Source organism: Vicugna pacos, chromosome 4 (genome assembly GCF_048564905.1).
Source record: "Vicugna pacos chromosome 4, VicPac4, whole genome shotgun sequence".
Classification (NCBI taxonomy): domain Eukaryota; kingdom Metazoa; phylum Chordata; class Mammalia; order Artiodactyla; family Camelidae; genus Vicugna; species Vicugna pacos.
Window position 1 is genome coordinate 37952621 of NC_132990.1, and position 21739 is coordinate 37974359.

The 21739-nt window shown below is 40.3% G+C and overlaps 1 long non-coding RNA gene across 1 annotated transcript; it reads left to right on the forward strand.

Moving 5' to 3' along the window:
- Positions 1-10939: 10939 nt before the first annotated feature.
- On the forward strand, positions 10940-21487 carry LOC140695847 (uncharacterized). Its single transcript, XR_012071678.1, has 3 exons — positions 10940-11001; positions 15233-15384; positions 21358-21487. It is a non-coding gene; the product is annotated as an uncharacterized lncRNA (long non-coding RNA).
- The last annotated feature ends 252 nt before the right edge of the window (positions 21488-21739 follow it).

The window sequence follows — 21739 nt, forward strand, 5'->3', positions numbered from 1 at the left end:
GGACAGCACAAGATTTCATCATGCCACTCAGAACAGCGTGCAATTTAAAACTTTTAAATTGTTTATTTCTGGAATTTTCCACTTAATACTTCTGGACTGCAGTTTACCATGATAACATGAAAAGCAAAACCTTTGGACTACTATACCTGCCACAGTTGTCTGAAATGTCCATCTTAACAATCCATTTCCTGAGCTAAAGCATGGAAATCACAATAATATTCTACAGATACTCATAAAGGAAGCAATTCATTCACTCATCATTTATCCATTTCTCAATAGATTATGCCTTCATATAGGCCAGCATTGGGCTTGGCAAGAAGGATAAAATGGAGAACAGGACACACATGACCCTTGTCTTCCCAATCTTACATTCTAGAAGCAGCGGCAGGGGGTGGATAATAAATTGCAATACAATGTAATGAATGCTGTGACAGAATTAAAGGGTGCCACCAAGAAAACATAATAGGGGTCCTCACCTTGTCAGAGCCTCAGGGAAGGACTAAGAGCCAAGCTGAGTAGGAGTTAGGCAAGCAAGGAGGGGAGTTGGGTGGAGACATGTTCTAGAAAGAGGCAAAAGCAAGTACAAAGGTCCTGAGGTGAGAGATCAGACTGCATACAAGGAACTGAAAGAAGTGTAGTGGGGGAAGGCACCAGTGCAGAGAGGCAAGGCTAGGAAGGAAGGCATGGGTCAGATCTTAAACAGCTGACAATACCCACATAGCCTTTATCCTAAGGTCAGTAGCAAGCCACTCAGGTCTCTAGTCAGGAAAGAGACACAGACTTTTACTTTAGAAACATCATTCTGTCTGTAGTCTAAAGAATGAACCCAGATTAGAGGAAGGGAAATGAGGGTCCATGGAATAGACGGAAGTAGCTTGGAAGAGGATAGTGGCAAATGAATGGAGAGAAGTAGGCAGATTCAGAGTAAATTTAGGATAAAAAATTGACAAGGCCTGGGAATCAGATTTGGTGGAGAAGGGCAAGGGGCGGGCTAAGGATGTCTCTGTGGTTTCTGGATTGGACAACTGTGGAAAACATAGATCTGTAGGTGAGGATAAAGAATTAGGTTTTGGGGGAGTTGAGTTTGCAGTGTCTGTGGGACAGTCCAGTGGAGATGGATGATTATCAGTTAATTATTATTACCTTAAATTACTTTATTACAGATTAACAACCTAGTTAACTTGTAAAGCTCTAAAGGAGTAAGATATAAGTACTTTTGTTTTGCTGAAGGAAAGAGGACTAAGTAAAAGCTCTGAACTATCTCCTACCTCAAATTCATATGCCCTCCTAGAGTTCATCCTCCTACTTCTGATTGCACAAAACTTTTCTCCCTGAATCTTTAGCATAGCATTCTTCTCACTGTTTTCTAAGTTTTCCATTTATTCATCAGTGTCTTTTATCAGATTATGAATTTGCGGCAGGATCTGTGTTCAATTCACCTTTGGATTTCCAGTGCCTCGTAGGGTGCCCTAAATAGAGTATACCCATCTCTCACTCAATGACTTTTAATTTGTCCTGAAAATTCTGCTACTATGTGAAAAGCTATTACGTGAAAAAAAAAATCCTATTCATTTTAATAGGAAAAATTATGTTGTATCCCGTCCTGAGATACCAAAAAATTTTACAGGTAAAGAAAAATATATCAATTGAACAATAAAAATATTTAGTTCAGGAAGAATCAATTCAAAAGTTAAATCAATACAGTTTATATATAAAACAAAACGTATTAAAGGCTAATTGTACTTATCTTTTTTCTTCTTTTTTGTTCAATTTTTTAACCTTTTGGTGACTTTTGCACTTACATAGGGTTAAAAATAAAACTATAGCACAGAAAAATACCTCTATGACAAAATAAAAGTTAAATATGAAAGTACTTTGAAATAGATGGTGCACGCACTCAACAGGTCAAAGAGTCAGATTCTACGACCTCTTCAGTCCTCTCGTTGGGCCTATGTACACAAAACAAAATGTCTGGGGTTTACATAAACATGGCTCACAGTTTAAACTGGTTCCAAATAATATTCCCTACAATAAACCTGTGTCAAGAATATTGGTGAGTTTTTGCTTGAAATCCCATTGAAAAAGTATTACTTCTTGTTTATTATTTATTTAGTGAGTTTTTGAGCAAAAAAATTATTACATCAAGAAGTAAATAAAGTGATATAACTTTTCGAAGTCTGTGATGGTGAAAAGTTGCTAATATGTAAAAGAAAACATACAAATTGAATGAATAAATGAGTAACTATAAGGCCCTCTGTCAGCAGGAACCCTGGTTGCATGAGAGAAGCCTGTGGAAACTGGGGAGCATGTGATTGAGGAGGAGGTAAGGGAATTCCCAGAGGAACCCAGGGCAGAGAACAGAATATGGAGAATTCCAGCTAGCATTTACTGACCATTTAGTATACACCAGGTGTAGTGAAACAAGATAATCTCATCTGAGACTCCATTCTCCTGTCTCGTTACTTTGTGGAAGGCTATATACTGTTTCTACCTCTCAATCATTGGCCTTTTTCAGCAGTATAATACAGCAAATATTTTCGAGGACGGTATTAATTTCAAATATTCTATTCCATTGTTAGGCCATGTGTTTCACACTTTGGAAAACATGGTGCTCATAGGGAGACTACAAAGACCTGGGCAAGGCAAGTAACTCTTTAGTGTGAGTGAAAGGAAGGGAGAAACTGTTGGCTGGTGTACCTTTTGGGCAGAATATTTAACTATGGGGTGTACTTACTGCTTTGCACACAAGTTTTTGTTTTTGTACTAAGATAAACTAGAAATATTTGAAGTATAGAAGACTAAACTCTCAGGCTTTAAACAACATCCTAACCACTGACTCTTACCTCGAGTCCTGGCCTCCTTGGTCACAAAGTCAGGAAAACAGGAATCTGAGGTGAATAGGGAATGGAGTTTTCATTCTACCTTATATTTTACTTCATTCACTTATGATGATTCTTCCTCAACTTTTCTATCAAAATATCTTCATAAACCAGAAGAGTGAACTTCTGAGAGTCTAAGGGCTTGACTTAAAGGAAAACAGCAAGTTCTAATCATTTCTTTCAAGACTGGTGTTTTATTATGACTCACGTGAATTTTGTACTGATGCTATAACTCTCTATATTTTAATATAAAAGTTTTTTTTCCCTTACCCAAATGTAATGGTAAAATTGTCTCCTCAGGAAGACTGGGTGTATAGCACTCAATGGCTTTACATATAGTTCCCACCTCCATGACTGCCCCATTACCACATACTCCTTACTAGGATGCATATCCTTATGAGTTCAAGGGTAAATTGACCTTTGGAGCTTTGTTTTAATAATTTAAACATGTGTTTACTTATCAACAGTATGTAAACTATTTGACTGGAAACTTCAGGGGAGGATTTTTCTACCAAATAAAGGGATCATTAAGCAGTGGGTCACCTGGGTAAACCCTGTGATGGCCACTATCACTTCCATTGTGTGTGTGTCAGACACACAATTACTGGCAAGATGAACAAATGCACCCCGCCTCCCAATTTAGAGAGAATATGTGGGCCAACATCGAAAGTCACAGGCCTCTAAACACAGATTTTGAATCAACATTTGGAACATCCTTGTCCCTTCCATGAGGGTTAAATTTTTCCATGCAAAGACTTTGGCATTTTTAGTGCTTGGTACAAGAATTAGCTAGAGACTTCTATTAAGATTGTATTGTAAGTTTATGCTCCAGTCAGTATCTTTTCTCCAATGATACCAATGGTAGACACAAAATAAAATGAGAAAATAAAACTACATAGCAGGTTCAAAGACAAGATAAACATCTGCTGATCAGAAATGGAACAGAAAGACAAACAGTGAATAGGCCTGAAGCAGTAAGCCCTGGGTGCAAAATTAGGCAGAAGCAGTGAAGAAATCAATTTTTGCTTGAAGTGAGGCATTCAACACATTTATTAGGTACGAAGACTGAAAATAAATTAAATATTGTACTTGAGAAGGTAAAGAGAAAGCAACAGAGTAAATGCAAAGAAAGTAAAATTAAGGAAACAGTAAATCATAAAATTAAAATTAAGTAAAATAGAAAACTAACAAACAGTAGAGAGTATCAACAAAGCCAAAAACTGGTTTTTGGAAGAGTTTAAAATAGCCAAATTATTGGCAAGACTAATCAAGGGAAAAAAAGAAATGTATAAACAATATTGGGATAAAAGCTATAGATACTTAGAGATTTAAAAAATTCACAGGCTGTGAATATGAACAAGGTTATGATACTAAATTTAAAAACTTAAATGGAATGAACAATATTCTGGAAAATATAATGCACCAAAAAGTGAATCAGGAAGAATTATCAATAACAATTTAAGATATTGATTTGGTAATTTTAAAAATCTTCACTTAAAAACAACAACAACAAACAAAAAAAACCAAAAAAACCAAAAAAAATCTTAAATGACACCAACCCCAGATAATTTTACAAACAAGTTTCACTAAATCTTTAAGAAACAGATCATTCCTCCTGTACAAATGTTTTATAGAATAGGAAAAGATGGAAAACTGATTATTTTATAAAACCAGTAAAAAAAATTTTGAACCCAATTTCAGAAATGACATACCATCACACCTGCCACATTATAATTGGAAGTGCATCCCCAGGTCTAGGCCATTCTAAAGAGAGGACATTACACAGAGGTGTGAATACCAGGAGGTGAGGATTACTGGGGCTATCTTGGAGGCCGACCACCACAGTCAGAATACAGGAGAAAGTGTACATAATTACTGTAATAAATGAAGAGAAAATGGTTAAAATTTTAAATTTGTTCATGATAAAAGACAAATTAGGAATAGAAGGGAAAGTTTTCACATTAATATACAGTATATTCCAAAAATCTATAAGAAACATGATACTTAGAGGTAAAATTCTAAAAGCTTCCCTATTAAAGTCAGAAACAAGATTACCACCATTAGCCAAGATTACAGAGGAAGTTCTAGCTAATTCAGTAAGACAAAAAGAAACAAAAGGTGTAGGTTTGGGAAGGAAGAGGGAAAATTTCAACATTCATAGTTGATAGGATTGTCTAAATAGAAAAATCCAAGCACACAAATGATTAGAACTAGTAATAGTTCAGAATGGTAGCAGGTACACTTTCAACAGACCTACAGAAATCAAAACCTAAAAATCATTAGCAAAAAGTTAAGATATGTAATATTAAAAGATTTCATTCAAAATATCAAATGAAATGGTAAGGTACTTAATTAAGGTCCAAAATATGTGCAAGACTGTTCTGGAGAAATTTACAAAATGTTTCAAAGGACATAAAAGAAGATCTGAATAAAAAAGAGAGATGAACTGGTTTCACGGATAGAATGACTCAATATTTTAAAGATGTCAATTAGTCTAAATTATTCTATAACTTTAAGCCATTCCAAATAAAATCCCTGAGGTAGCTTTGAACAATTAGCTAGGCAGGAAGTTCGTTACCCAGACTTTCCTTCACTGAGTGGTCATGAATTAGGATGAGCCACAAGAAAAATCTGCATGAGGATTGAAAGGTAAAGCAATAGTAAACTTTTATACTCTGAAGATCAGCTAGGCCAGGCACTTTGCAATTCATGCGGTACCAGTTGGACCAGATCTGTGTGACAGTTCTATGGTGAAGGGTGCCAGCTTTTCTTGAAGGTCATCTGTGTCATGAAGGTTGGGGCAGTGACAGAAAGACACAGGTTTGCCCTGTGGTTTCCTAATTGTTCTGCTCTGCCTCAGTTTTCTTTCTTCCCTGCTGCTGCCTTTACTGACTTCAGGTCCAACACCAGACACAGCCCTGCAGTAAATCCCTATTATATCTTTATTGTTCATACTGGTTTTGTGTTTCCAATCAACTCCTAACTAATGCAACTCTTAACTAGTACAATCCCAATGAGGCATTTCATACAAAATGACAGGCTGATCTAAAAATTAACTTGGAAGATGAAGATGCTGAGAATAAACCAAGAGAATTTTGAAAAATTAAAGAAAGTAGGTGAGAGGAGACTTGCTCTAGGAGATATCAAGACTTAAACAGCTATTTAATCAAAACAGCATGATACTGGTGGAGTAATAAGCAAAAAGACTAACAGAAAAGAATAAAGAGCCCATAAAGGCATGCAAACATACATGAAAACAATACACATAATAAAAGAGGCATTACAAGTCAACAGGGAAAATGATGAACTATTCAATGTTGCTGTGGCATTTGGATATCTTATATGAGAAAAAATTAAAATATATCTCTATGCTCCATCATACTATAAAAATGCATTCTAGAAAAACTAAAGCTCAAAATATAAAAAGCAAACTTTAAAGGGAATTATAGTAGACTATCATTTAGGACAGGCAAGAACTTCTTAAAACAAAAACTGCAACCATAAATGAAATGTGAATAAATTTAACTATATTAAGAAAAAGAAAAAATTAAGTCTAAGTGATAAAAGACACCAAAAACAGTTAAAATACAAATTACATTTTGGGAGAAGACTCTGCATGACACACAATAAACAAAGGATTAGCATTCAGAATACACAAAGAACTACCCCAAATATTTGAGGAAAAACCTACTCACCATAGAAAAGGGAAAACGAGAAAAGAATACAGACAGGCAAATCACAGAAGAGGCTGACCTGAAGGGGAAGACGCTCAATATCACCAGTCATCACAGAAATGCAAATTAAAGTTAAAATGAAATATTATCTCATACCCAGCAGATTAGTAAAAATTAGAAGTCAACAGTAATAGTGAGGGTGTGGAGAAAAAGGAAACCCCACACACTGTTGGTGAACATAAATTGGGAGGACTGTTACAGGAATAATTTGGTAGTATCTGTGAAAGTTGGAGACATATGTACTCTACCACCAAGCATATATCCTAGAGAAACTCCCATAAGGATTTCATTGCAGTGTTGTAACAGCAAAATACGAAAAACAAAAGTTTGTCAAAAGAAGAATGAATAAATAAATAGAGGGCTATTCAGATAAGGGAATAATATGCAACAGCTAAATGCATAAATTAGCCCTATATGTAGCAATGTGGATGAATCTCAAAAGTATGTTTAAATTTTAAAAAGCAAGTTTCAGGATCCTATGTACTACTTTTTACACAAATTTAAAAAGTACCCTCAAACAATGCTAACTATTGTTTATGGATATATATATATATGTGTGTGTATATGCATATGTGTATATATAAAAAAAATAAGAAGACAGATTTAAAAGGTAAACACAATTTTCCTGATTGTGGTTACTTCTCAGGAAACAGGATCAAAGAAGGTCCTAGATATGTTTCCAAGGGTAGATGCAATGTTTAGAATAAAGATTTAAAGCTAATATGGTAAAGTAATAACATCTGTTAAGTCTAGGTGGTGGGTACAACGGTTTATGTTATACTTTCCTGTGGTTTGAAACTTTTCATAATAAGAGAAAAACAAGTATCGGTGCTATGGACTGAATGCGCCCCCCTAAAATTCATAAGTTGAAGCCCCAACCCTCCAGTATGATGGTATTTGGAGTTGGGGTCTTTGGGGGATGTGGTAATTAGGTCATGAGGATGGAGCCTCCCTGAACGTAATTAGTGCCCTTATAAGAAGAGAAACAGGAGAAATTATCTCTCTCTGCCACTTGAGGACACGGCAACAAGAAGGCAGCCATCTGAGAACCAGCAAGAAGGCTCTCACCAGGATTCAAATCAGCCAGCAGGGCACCTTGATCTTGGACTTCCCAGCCTCCCACAGGACTTCCCAGAACTGTTAGAAATAAGTATCTGTTGTTTAACTCACCCAGTTAGTGATATTTTGTTACGGCAGCCAAGCTGATGCAGACAAGTGGACACGTATTTCCCTCAGACTTGACTTCTCCCAGGGACATAAGCTCTGCAGAGCCTGGGCAGCAGTTGATTTTACACCCTGAGGACTTGCTCTGCACACTAGTTCAGAAGGCCTTCATGTGACCTTCTTGTAGCTTCTTGGCCCAAGATTGCGTTGCCATGGTCAGCACACAGGCTGACGTGACCTTCCTCTTCTTGCAGCCAGCAAAACTCAAGTCATCCCCCACCTTTATTCCTACTGCTTCAGCTCAAGACAATCACTAATGGAGAACTGTTTCCATCTGCATCTACTACCTACTGGCATGTAGATTCCTTGGAGGTAGATACTTCATTCTCCCCTCTTTGCCTTTTCTTCTCCTCCCTTCTCTTTTTTGCATTTGCATCTCTGGTTTCCACATATGACCTTATTTTACTGTGTGTCCACTTTGCGCTCTCTGGTCTGTCTGGTGAAGACCAGTGAGAGTTTCCCATCACACAGACCAAGGGGAAACCACAGGGATCTCTGCATATGAGCATTACATGAACAGAAGCAGAAGAATGTAATAAATTGCAAAACAACTTCAGCCATTATAGAATCTTAAATCCCATAAGATAGTAGCTACTGAAATTCCATACATCTGAGCTGAATTTTATTCAAGGCTTTCTTAAACTTTCAATTCCATCTAAGGCATCTACTGAACAGGCCTAAGTGTTTCTCATCAGCTCATTAGATTAGTGGGAGTTGGACAAAGATGGTGTAGAAAGCTAATACAGAGGTTCTCCCACGGTTCTGCAATGATTATAGGGACCTTTTTTGGATCAGTAAGCAATGGTCTTCAGCCAGTTCTTAATTCCCTTGAATCCAGTGTTCATAGCTGAAAAGGTTTATGACTTTTGGCTTGGAGGCACCTTCCATACTGCAAGCTCTAAAATGGGATTTTGGATTTGACTGGAGACTAAAAGAATCAACTGACCTGATAAAGTTGTATCTTGGTGTTAGGCTGATTTCAATAAATTATAAATTGAAATAGCCCCACTGAGTGAGGCCACCCATCCAGCCCAAGTTACATGAACAGTGGCTTAAGATGTCAGTGTTCTCATAGTTCACATTACCATGCTGGAGATAAATGGAAATTTTACTCGAGCCAGCCACTTAAGAGGGAATAGCATATGAGTTATTTTAAAGACAGTCTGTCTTCTCTTAACACTTTTATACTTTCAGTGTTCTATAAGCATCTCTGTCACCTGAAATGGAGGCAAGCATTATCACTCTCATGTCATGGATGAAGAGATGGTGCACAGACATTAACTGACTTTCACCTTGCAGGGCAATGGCTGAGTCATTCAGGGTCACAGGTCTCCTTTTTGCTGCTTATTCTATAGGACAGCATCACCTCATGGTCAGTGGGTTAAAACTCCTGGGCACTACTACTGATGCGGGCAGTCTGATGGTGACCTTGAGCAACTTTCACATTCTCTCTGGATGCTGGTTTTCCTGCTGCATGTCTGGACAACAACCCATACTTCTGATCATCTTTCTTTTTTTAAATTAGGAATGATGGATTGCCAGTAAATCAGAGGTGAAGGATTCCATATGACATAGAAGTATAGAATCTCCAGGTTGGAAAGGACCTAAAAAGGGCAGCTAGCAGGGTGGTCCTGAAATTTTGCCTTACAGGGAAATCAGTGAAGGAGTTAAACAAACAAACAAACAAACAAAGCCCATCCTACTGAAATGGAAAATGCCAATATGAGGACCAGGGCTCTATATTTTTAAAAAAATCACTCCAGGTGGCCTGGTACAGGTTTAGAAACCATGGTTAAGTGGAACCACTCCAAGTGCATATAAGAGGGGACAGGCTCTGTGGCTGCTGAGGGTCAGATGTGCATTGTGAACAAATGGGCAAGGGGATCAGAAATGCATCTCCTTTAAAAGCAATTGAGCAAATGACAGATGGACTGGGCAGAGGTGATGGAAAACCCTGGACTCTTTTTGACAGTAAGTCCTCAAGCTTAAGTATGGAAGGATGTTGGAAAGAGCCCCAAATGGAGTGAGGCTCCATGGCAACTCGCTATGTGATATGGGCAAGCCATTCTGCCTCCCTGGGCCTCAGTTTCCAATCTGTAAAAGTGGGACCATGGACATGTTATTTCTAAATTGCTCCTATGACACTTTGAGATTTACCCAATGTCCTTTCCGATGTGAACACACTATAATTACAAATGCTGTCCATGATCCTAATCTTTTAATATAATGCTTTATGGATCCAGTGCCTGCCCTACTGTTTTCAGTCATGGCTGTCCCTGAGCAGTGTGAATGCTATGCTCAGCCACTGAGTCAGTGCAACTGCCCATAGAATTCAAAGCATTCTAAGATGATTCTCTGCCATCTTAGGCTGGAAAATCAAACTCAAAGAAGACCAGCTCCAGGGAATGGAGACAAAAGTCTAGACTTCCCAGGCATTTGGAAGAAAATGTGGTTTGGCCTGGAGGGAGGTAAGCATCCTACCAGACACCTCTGCCCCAGGTGAGGGTAATTCTATCTGCTGCTTGCTGCTTCAGAAGGTGACCAGAGAAGATTCCATCAACTGGCAGACCAAACGCTTTCCAGTGACCATGCTCATCTTACCCCGGGTCATGGCTGCTATTGGCAGGAGAAGCGTGTAATGGTTATAGTTGCTGGCACCCATGTTGGCTGCTCAGGCCCACGCTTGGCCAATGAGAGGAGGCTTAGTAGACAGAGACTGCATTAGCAGCAGCATCTCTGTAGGCCAGAAATGATCAAGTGTTCACCCTGATTGGAAAGGAACCAAAAGAGAACAGTTTAGGTAAGAGCACTTAAGGCTGAGGAGGCAAATAATGGGTTTTATTTGGTTTTTGTTAGTCAATTAAATTCAATACAGGAAACATTTATTGAGTACCTATTTTGTGTCTCAAACTGTGCAAGGTTTTAGGAATTGAAAAAGAACAAGGCAGGGTCCCTTTTTTGGGCGTTTATAATCTGGCAGGGAAATTCTCCATAAGAAGAGACACACCACATCATTCTAGCGATGATGCCATCACAGGGGAGGAGCTTACAGGGTCTCAGGCAACAGGAAAGGAAGGCAGATGAGGTGATATCTGAGTAGGACTTTGCTTGGAGAAGAAGGGAGTGGACAGGCCTTCTAGGCAGAGAAGACAAAATTAGCAAAGGTAAGAAGGTGCAAAAGAACATGGTATCATTGTAAACTGGAGAGCAGGCTGGAGGTGAGCCATAAGTACACCCAGGGAAGAGGAGGGTGGAGAGATACAGTTGGAGACCTGGCTAAGGAGCTGGGCTGCGTGTGTGTGTCAGGGAGTGGGGTCTCTTACAGTCACGTTTGTGTTTTAGAAATACTGTCCTGGAAGCAATGTGGAGGTATGAGTGGGTGGAGGGCAAGAATGGAAATAGAAGACACATTAGGAAGTCAGTGAAGAAAGGCAGCGGTAGAGAGGCTGGGTCATATTTTGTGCTGGATCACAGAATGATCTGACAGCTGACTGGATGTCTGTGTCTATATAGGCGAAGCTGTGGTGTTCAATTAATCACTTCTGTAACTTTTTGTAGCTTATACATACAGCTGTGAGTTTACAGAAAGTCCATTTATCTTGAGAGAGGCATTTGCTTTCGTGTAAACAGTGGTGAGTACACCCCGAACCATTTAAAGGGAAGGAGGAGAAAAGAAAAGGAGCTTGGAATCCTAACATTTACTTATTCAGGTTCTGAGTGCTTTTATGGGCTTGAGGAGCTGCTGGTTTTTTTTTTTTTTTAAATAAGTTGTTAGAATTGCCGGCTCCAGCCGCCTCTGATAAACCTGACACTTCCATTCACTGCGGAGGGAATCTGCCGTAGAGAGGGTCTACCTAGAAGAAAGAACGGACGGCCCAGATGTCTGGTCCACTGGAGCGCGCCCCATCAGTAGGGTTGGGTAGTGGAGCACAGCATTAGGAAGATTTGGAAAGACCCTGCAACTGGCAAGAAGGCAGCAGCCCCCACCCCTTCTGCCATCCTGAAGGCAGTCTGGGCCAACCTCTTCAAGATCATGTCAAGGTTTACGAGGGTCAGTGTTTGTGCTGGCCTTGACAATTTCACAAATTGCTGTGTAGTTGTTTTTATTAGTTTTATTCCAGCTGTTGCTCCAGGGCCCTTCTGGCAGCCAGGCCTTCCAGGCCAGCTTGGAATCCCTTGTTAATTGACTCAAGTCATGAAAAGGTGCCATCTGCTTTGAACTCTTGCCTGTTCCAAGGCTGGACAAATCCCAGGCATGCACCATAGGAAAAGCCATAATAAGGCTCACACCTCCAAGTTTGCAGTGCCCAGCTCTGTCTGGTCAGGTGTTAAGTGCAGAGGTGAAGTGCAAGCCCAGGGGGATGGGTCTGAAGAGTAAACAGACCATGAGAATGTGCTTCCTCCTGGGTCCTAAGTGATGCCAGGCTTGGGAGGAGATTTCGCAGCATTCCTGTCAAAACCCTGCAGTTAACAGCACCATGATGACCCAAATAAATTCACAGATATCAGTTACTCCCTGTGTTTTCACTTCACACCAACTCTCCACAGATGCACCTCAGCTTGGGAAAAACTTGGGAAGAGGCCTCAGTGAGATTTTTCCTGTGAAGCTATTAGTTTTATCCCACTTCAGAGAAAATAAGAAAAATCTTAAGGAGGTTTAGAAGCAGGGCCACCTGATGTAACTGATGTGTACTGCTGCTGAAAACACTTTCTGATTTCATGTTTATTATTTAAAAGTTATGGCAAGGGCACTGCCAATGGAACAAAATATTTATTGACTTTTGTGAAATATCTCCCAACAGTAGCGTATTTTTAAAAGTGTTACATAACTGTAGTGTGAAACTGACTTCTATCTCCTCTAGTACAATGTGTAATCAGACTATCTCTCCTTGATAAATTTTAATACTTTTAAAATGAGCCCAAGTTCAAGCACATCCTATCTTAAAGTTACATCTTGAAGAAGGGGGTCCAGTATGCTGTAGTTTGTTGATCAGGAGAGATGAGTCACTAGTGGAAATCAGAAAACAGCGTGTTTACTAAGGCTGGAAAGATCATCTCAAAATGTACCACTAGTGCAGGGCATGGTAGGTAGCTGAGTGGTGGCAGGTGGAGGGGGAATTAAATTAAAGTAGATTTAAGAGACATATCAACGAAATGCAATGTGTAAACCTTGTTTGGACAAACCAACTGTAAAGCAAACAAATGAACAAAACATGAGACAACTGGGGGAAATAAGACACTGACTAGACACGTGATGACATTAAGGAATTCTTTTAAAAATGGTATTGTGATTATGTTTAAAAAAATGAGTTCTCAACTTCGCATTTTTTGGAGATACGTATTGAAGTAGTTACAGATGAAATGATATGATGTTTGAAATTTATTTTAAAATAGCCCAAGGATCAGGGTGAGGGTTAAGTGTGTGTGGTACAGTAAGGGAGGCAAGAGATGACATAAAATTGGCTTTGAGCTGATGATTGTCGAAGATGAGAGAAGTAAACAATAGTAATGGGTTTACTGTATTATTCTCCCTACTTCTAGGTGTTGAATATTTTCATTATGAAAAGTTAAAAATAAAAGACCTCAGTGGGCTCTTACCTCTGTTCACTTTCTTTGGTAGGAGAGGGAAAAGGTATTAAGGATTTCCTTTCCAAAACTGGCATACAATTTTTACCTTTATCAAGTTTACAGTAAAGAAATCTCATTGGGCTCTTCCTAATCTTATGATTCTTTGATTAGATGATTCTGTGAGTCTGTGATCAACTGATATACTGATCATAAAAATCATCAGTAGTGGTTCCACACTGGGGCTGGAGAAAGGCAGAAAAGGAAGGGACTACTTCCCATTGGGAAGTTTTTGTTTTTTTACTTACACAAAGGGACCTGGTCTGAATATGTGTAATGGGGTGGGGAGACATGGGACAACAGAATGCTATACTTTGGGGCAATTACAGAAATATGAGTAGAAAGAATAGTTACGGTTTGTGTAATAAAGTTCATTTTCAAGAAATTCAGTATCCTAGGCTCAAAAACAATTTATACCTTGGACTGGATTTCCAATGCTATCACATCTGTATTAGTTAGCCATGCCATGTAACAAAGTCCACTAAAGTTTAGTGGATGAAAACCACAAACAGTTATTATCTCACAGTTTCTAAGGATCAGGAATCTGGGCCCCACAAGATACTCCTTGGTCACCCCCAACACCCCTTAAGCAATGGATGGCAAGATTGGGTGTATAAAACCTCCAGTTCTCTCATCTCTCAAGTGCCCTAGTTCTCTCTTCCTTGGGTTCAGCATTCTTTCCGAATGAGACTGTTCTATTTCTCTATTTAATTTTTTCCTTTTAGAGGTCAGCACACAAACACTTCTCTGCTTTCAGTTCCTTGTCGGGTAGAAACATGGTAGCTACTAATGGCCAGTCCCAAAGTCACTCTGTGCTTGTGGAAGCTGGATGGACTGTGAATTGATCTCTGGATAGTCATTCATTCATTCAATAAGCCTTCACAGAACACCTACTATGTGCCTGTCTTCCTGTTAGGTTTTGCAATAACCAAATGGGTAACAAAATGAATGAATGAGTAAATGGCCAAAAAAGCTTTACTCATTAGAAAGCTACAAATAGCACCTCAGTTTCTGGACATGAACTTTTTGGCTCTCTGCCCTTCACATACAGTTATATGGGGACTAAAAAGAGAAAATCCTTTATTCTTTTACCTGCTGTGTTGTTTTAAATTTTTATCAAAATGTACAATGCTCAAAAGCAGCCCAGACAGAAAGAAAGCTATGGTGTCTAAAAATGTACAGATCTAACTCATGGTCAGGTCAGCAGTCACACCTCTATCAAGGGTGGGATGCAGATTCGCAACCCTTTAACATTTTTAAAGCTGCCACATATTATTTCTTAGAATGGTTTTAACTACCCAATGGTAATGCTCACCAGCCCTTCTTCAGAAGTTGTGTAGTCTTTCATAAGGGACATTTAATTTTAGTTAATCGAATCAGCCATTTATTTCATTTTTCTAAACCCTCCACGACCCTCAGGCAATCTAAAGAAATTTCTCCCCAAAGGGAAACACACTTTTGGACACTTTCACGTCACCGCTTTCCACTGTTGCACTCAGCAGGTTGGAGGGGACAGCATCTCAGGAGTTTGCTGAATGTCTGGCACAATGGGGTGCATAATAGATGTTTAAAAACTCTCATTTGACTAATGGATTGATATAAATTTCATTAGAGCTTGGGTTGTGTTCCTAGTGCCTCGTGCCTCCTACCTTTTAGATGCACAATGACAATGCTTGTTGAACGAATGCATGAGTGAATATTATTGGGAACTAATGAGCTCTGCAAATGTAAAAATCTGCTCTAAGGTTGACTCATTTGATTCTCTTCTAGCTCTGGACAGTAATATTTGGCATGTCCAGGACTTCAGAGTATTTTCGCTTATGTTCTGCATCCTTTTTGGGAAGATGAGGAAGAGGTCAGCAGACAAAGGCACCCTTAACCAACACACCAATCTGACCTGCTCCTTCTCATCCATTCTTGTGGCAAGTACCAGTCCAATTGTCACTGAGGTACAAAACAACTACAACAACAACAGCAACGATGAAACACCCCTGGGTTCAGTTGTTACTCCTTTTCCTCTTCCAAGAGTGACATGACTCAAAATCCAGAAGAGCAGCCCAAGGGGCTGAAATAATGTGAGACAAGAAAGTTAGGAAGGAGTAAGACTTGGGAGTAAGAGCACCATTTCTGAGCCATTCTTGGGGACCTCCACTGTCACCTGAAGCCCGGCTTGTGTCTTGGTTCGTGTTGGGGAATGCTTACTCCCTACTCATGATGTTCATTCCATGTGGAGGGCCATCTATTACAGCAACATTCCTGACCTTTCCATACCCTTTTACTCATCCCTCCCAGGAGAGGATGAGTGACGTAACAGCGTGATGAGTCTGAGACAGGGAACTGAACTGTATGGCTCCGTTTCTCCCTCTTTTGGGTCTGGCCTGCCAGCACAGAGGCCTCCTCCTGCTCTGCTCCTGCATCCTCTATAGAGAGCAGCCTCTGCCTTGTAATTATTCAGAGCTGCCTGTGACAGGGTGGGGAAATCTGCATAATTCTGGGATTCAGTATGAGAAAGCTCATTATTACTGGATACCTCAGACACATCTTCCCACCCAGCCTTTCTGAGTAATGTCTTAGTCAGTTTGGGCTGCCATAATAAAAATATCATAGACTTAAATATTAACACTTATTTCTCACAGTTCTGGAGGCTGGGAAGGTCCAATATTAGGGTCCAGCATGGTCAGGTTCTGGTGAAGGCCCTCTTCCTGGTTTGTAGATGGCTGCCCTTTCTCTGTGTCCTCGCATGGTATAGAGCAGAGACAGGAAGAAAGTTCTCTCAAATCTCTTCTTATAAGGGCACTAATCCCATCCTGAGGTTCTCACCCTCATGACCTAATTACCTTCCAAGGTTCAGTCTCCAAATACCATTATATTGAGGGTTAGGGTCTCAACATGTGAATTTGGGGGGCCACAGCAAGAAGTAAGAATGTCTTATCTTCATCTCTGTCTGCCTTATTCCTGTGACTTTCTCTCAATTGGTTCCAAACTTGGGTGCAGAAGGGATTCCCTCAAATACCAAGAGCTGAGGTCTAGTATTTGAGTGTAGGGGTGTTGATGTGGCTAAAAGGACCAGGGACAAGCAGATGGTGTTTCTTTGGTTCAGCCCTTAACCAGTTAGCATGGAACAAATCCCATTTCTTTCTTCATGTACCTGCATCCAAGACTGCCACAGAGCTTTCCTACAGCTTCCGCTCCCTCCTCTGCATGAGGTATAACCCTCTGCTGTTGCTGTTTTGCTGCAGACATTTTTTTCCCCAGCATCCTCCATAAGATAACATTATGAGAAGGGGGGAATGTTAGGAGCAAAGAGCAAGAAGAAAGGGCAGAAGCACTCCAAGGAACAGCCCTCTAGGGCCATCCTTCTTTAATACAAACTGACTCTTCTTCAATCAAGTGGATGCTTTGAGACTCACATTTCATTAGGTTGAGTTTTTCCATGGGGCACCTGGGTTCCACATGCAAATAAAGCTCTTCAGGAGCCAACCTCAACAGCTGACCAGGCTATGTCTGAATCTGACATATACATGCAATAAAGCTATATATATATGCATATATATATATATCTCATATAAATATCATATATATGATACACTATTTGTGCACAAATTATCTCTTAGGATTTAACATTACAGATGGATTCATACATGCACCCAAAAAAGTGTGCACACATACATTTGCTACATGTAATAGGACAACTGTTCTGCAATAGTTTTTAAATTTCAAAGTCAGTAAAGGTAAGGAAGGGACTATTTCCATATTTCTGCTGCCCTCAAGGTTAACTCTTTGAATCAAGCCTCTCTTCCAACTTGAGATTTAATTTCCTTGGAAAGGGAATATATGGAAGACAAGTTAAGGACCTAGATCCTTTTTCTGGCCACATCACTAGCTGTATGACCTAGGGCACCATCCTCCTGCTTCACTACCTGAACTTCACCACATAGTAAGTACAGTGGAGGCTGGGCTGCATTGACTCTTTAAGCTCCAAATAGCTAATGATTTGTAGGTAGCCAGAGAAGGATGTGATTGAAAGGAGAAAGTGGTGAGGTTTGAAGAGACAGGAATTATAGTAGCCCTCATTCACTGGAAAGCTATATATTATGCCACTGACAAAGGATATGGATCCAGATATTCCAAGTTAATGCACTGCCTACCTCATCAATTATTGCAAGAATGATATAGGCAACAGTGGTCAGTTTTGCACCCTTCAAAAGAAAGACATTTATAGGTGTGACCATTCTAGACAGAGTTAGTACTCTGTGTGTGTGTTCATGCAGAGAGAGAGAGAAAATATGCTGCGTGCTTGGCACTCCACTGGGAGCTGTGAGGGCCATAGTGGTGAACCAGCCATGAACCCTTGAAAATTGCTTGCCATCTCTGGAAAGGGAGGTCAGCTACATGCTCTGGAGAAACTGTTCCCTAAGAGTGGGACAGGTGAAGTGCTATGGAATTTGGTAAACTAGAACTGATACCTAAAACTTCCTTTTTAAGTCATCAAGCATTTACCAGACACATCCTTTCAGGAGAGGGCCCCGTGTAATTCATGCTTGGCTCTCTCACCTTGCCTATCCCATGGAGGCATGATGAATACTTATTGCACGTACTGGCAGCACACTATTTACAAAACACTGTGCTTGAATTGTAGTTATGCAGAAACATATTTAGAGAAGCTTTTGTCACAACTCTGTGCTAGAAAGATCTGATTCAAGATGCTTAAACTGGGTTTCTTACATATTTATCTTGGTCCTGTGTTTTCTGTTTTCCAGTTCCTCCTCATTTGAGCTCTTTCTCCTTCTCCAAAAACAGTTAGATGGCTTAATCTAATGGAACTGTGACTGCCTTACTAGAAACACAGCATTGTGCAAAGCTTGCTTTGTGTAAGATTACCTTTAATGTCTACCCCGGCATGTGAGCGTGACATTCACTTAAGGCTTCAAGGCTGGAAAGAACATTCTTAAAGTGGGAGAAGCAAAATGGCTCTAGGTTCCTGGTGAACATATTATGCTCCGAGCCATAGCTACTGTTGCTTTTATTATTAATAATTAAAACTACTCGTTTAATGTTCATGGCAAATCTCCAAGGTAGGAATAATTGTGACCTGCAATTTACAGAGGAAGGGACATGCAATTTGTTGAAAGTTATACTGCTAACAAAAGTCAGAGCCAGGATTCAGACCAGGCTCCAAGATCATTCCCTTTTGTTGAATGATTTAATGAATGAATGACTGGTGATATCATGATGGCACCAGCTGGACTTTCACCAGGAATTGACCTGATTGTTGATGTTCTGCAATTCTTTTGCTTTTCCCCAAACACTGGCATGATTCATTATCTAAATTCAAGTTATCTGGTGGGTCTAGGCCATGGTACTCTGTTAAATTCACAAGCTCACTTCATAACTAAGCATTTTAGTGAAAGAGATATTGTCAGTCAATTAACAAATTTTGGTCTTTGTATATTGATACCTAGGTGTCCATCAAGGTGAATTTATGGAAAGTTGGGATTCAGATACTATCCAATGTTCATTTCAGTTTCTTTCTCAATTCTAATGTGGATACTGGATAGTAGCACTGAGTAAATTTCAGCTTGCTGTGCTCTCCCCTCCCTCATGTGGAGTAAGTGAACCCACCATGAGCACCCAGGAGGCCACTGGGGCAGATTATACCTTGGAAGCCAGTGTTTGAATATTGAGCAGTAATTTATGGTTATTATTTAGAATTTCCTCATTCTTCCTTTTCTTGTTCTACCGGTTTTAAAGCCCTAGGTGTTATTTTGTCGTTTGTCCTGGTAATACAGGCGGCTAAAACGTAAATCACCCTTAAGGACTTAAAGAAGGAATGCCACAACAAGTCTGTGAGGGAGGTGTCATTACTGTCATTTATAGACGTTCTGAGAGTCTAGGTGCCCAGCCTGGTCCACTGACCCCCAAGTTCAGGGCTTCTCCAGAGCCCAAGGCATTCTCCTGGGAGCATCTCTCCCCTTCCCTCCACCCCCACTTGGAGACTGTCACTTGCCTTGGAGGCAAATTCTTGTGCAGAGGTCCCTAAAGCTTTAGATTTTCCAGACTATTCCACAGCCTCTCCCAGAGATCAGTTCACAAGAGCCGGCCCTGAAACACAGTGATTTCTGTGATAGATACTGACTTTTTGGTATTTCCTGCTGGGGTTCTGTCTGGGTGGAGTTCTTTCTGGAAGCGCCAGAGTTTTCCTGTTTGTGCAGTTGATTCTGAAAACCTTAAATAAACTCTGTTGTGATGTGTTCAGAATCATAACAACTCAACAACTATGTATTAAGCACCTACTATGAGCCTGGCACTGTTGTAACAGCGGGGAATATAATGGTGACCTCAGTAGACCCTACTTTCAAAGAGCTTTCAGTCAGGTCCAGGACACAGATTAGTAAACAGGCATCTGCCTTCCACGTGGTAAGGGCTTTGAAGGACAAAGTCCAGGGTGTTGGAGGTGGGGTGTAAATAACAGGGGCAGCAAACCTGGCCTCAGGAGCAGTAGGGCTTAGGGGTACGCGGTGTGCCAGCAGAGGCTTCCCAGAGCCAGAGCTAACTAAACTATATCCTAAATAGAATTTTTGTAGAATCTGTTCTCAATTATCTGCATGTAAGTAGATGATTTCACTTTATTTGCAAGAAAACTTTTCCAAGCCTTTTTTCAATGACTTGAGTATCTCAACTCCCTCCAGTTACACTGCATGTTAACACAGAGGCACCAACCCAGAGAGTCTGTTCTGCCCGAAGAAAGGTTTGGGACAGGGTGAAACACTGCACTTCCTGCCTGGAATGAGGAAAAGAGAGGAGCGAGGTCAGGCTCGCTGTGAAGTGAAGGAAGTGAAGGCTTCCCAGGCTTCCAACAATTCTGGTCTTTATAGGGAACTTCATTAGTTCATCTGAAGTGTATTTTCAGGATGTCAAGCAGGCACATCTCTCTATTCAAATACTAGATAGGCAACAAACACATTCCACAGCCACCAGATGTACATGATTCACTGATTATGCCTTTAGATTCTCCAGGTCATCGTTCCCCTCCATTAGTGCAAATAATAAAGACTAACTTCTTACCAAAAGAAAAACTAGGGGGTGAGGATGGAGAACAATACAAAGGCTACTGTGTCTGGCCAGATGGAGTTCCCTGTGCTTGTCTTAGATCTACTTTTGATCTCCTAGTCAGGCAATAAAATGCTTATTTGGTTTTAAACAAACTCTATTAAGGTATAATTTACATGCAATAAAACACATCCATTTTAAGTATCCCCCTCTATGAGTTTTGACAAATGTATACACTGGTGTAATCACCTCCACAACCAAGACTTGGAACATTTTCAAGTCACAAAAGTTTCCCCATGCCTTTCTGCAGTTACCCCAGCCCCAGGCAATCGCTGACCTGCTTTCTGTCACCAGAGATTAATTTTGCCTGTTCTAGAATTTCCAACATATGGAATCATACTATATGCATTCTTTTGTATCTGCCTTTTTCACCCAGGATAATGGTTTTGAGATTCATCTTGTTGTTAGGGTATCCATAGTTCCTTGCCTTTTATTTAAAATGCTGATTTTTGAAGTAGCCACCAATTGTTCGATGCACTACTCAGGATGATGAGCAGATTCAGGAAGTCCCTCTGGTCTAAAAATTCTTTCAAATTGGCCAGGAAATGAAGGCCTGAGAATTGCAGCAGGCTAGTACCGATCACATTCAAGAAGTAACCAGGCACGAGGATTTCTGAGTTCCAGGAGCCCAGAAGGACGGGGAGAAATGCAGCCTCAGTGAATGACAGGACGTATTACCGAGGATGACAGGACTGTTTGTTCAGTTCTGTTATGAGCTTGGCAAAATGTGACAGTCCTGGGAAATATAAATATATTTTGCTATATTTAATGTGTGTTTGTTTCAGGAGACCTGGTGGAGAGTGGCGGGTGTAGAGTGGTTCCTGTAGGACTGGAGTAGGCAGAGACAACTGGGCAAAGGAAGTCTATCCCAGGCCACATCAATGTACAGTCAAGGAACAAGAAATACAAGGAAAGTGAGTATTTACTGAGCACTTACTATGCATCAGGCACTGTGCTCCGTTCCTTATATGCATTGTTTCCTTTAACCTGTCCCTGTATCCCACATAGCAAAGGCCTCCAGGGCTCTGCCCACATCCTCTCATATCCTTTCCCCACATTCCTGCATGCTGTTATCACAGTGTGCTGTGCTCCCAGCAGCCAGCACTGTGGCTCTCTGTGGGGGGACACTCCTCCAGCTACTGGAACCACTTTTCTTTCCAGCCCAGA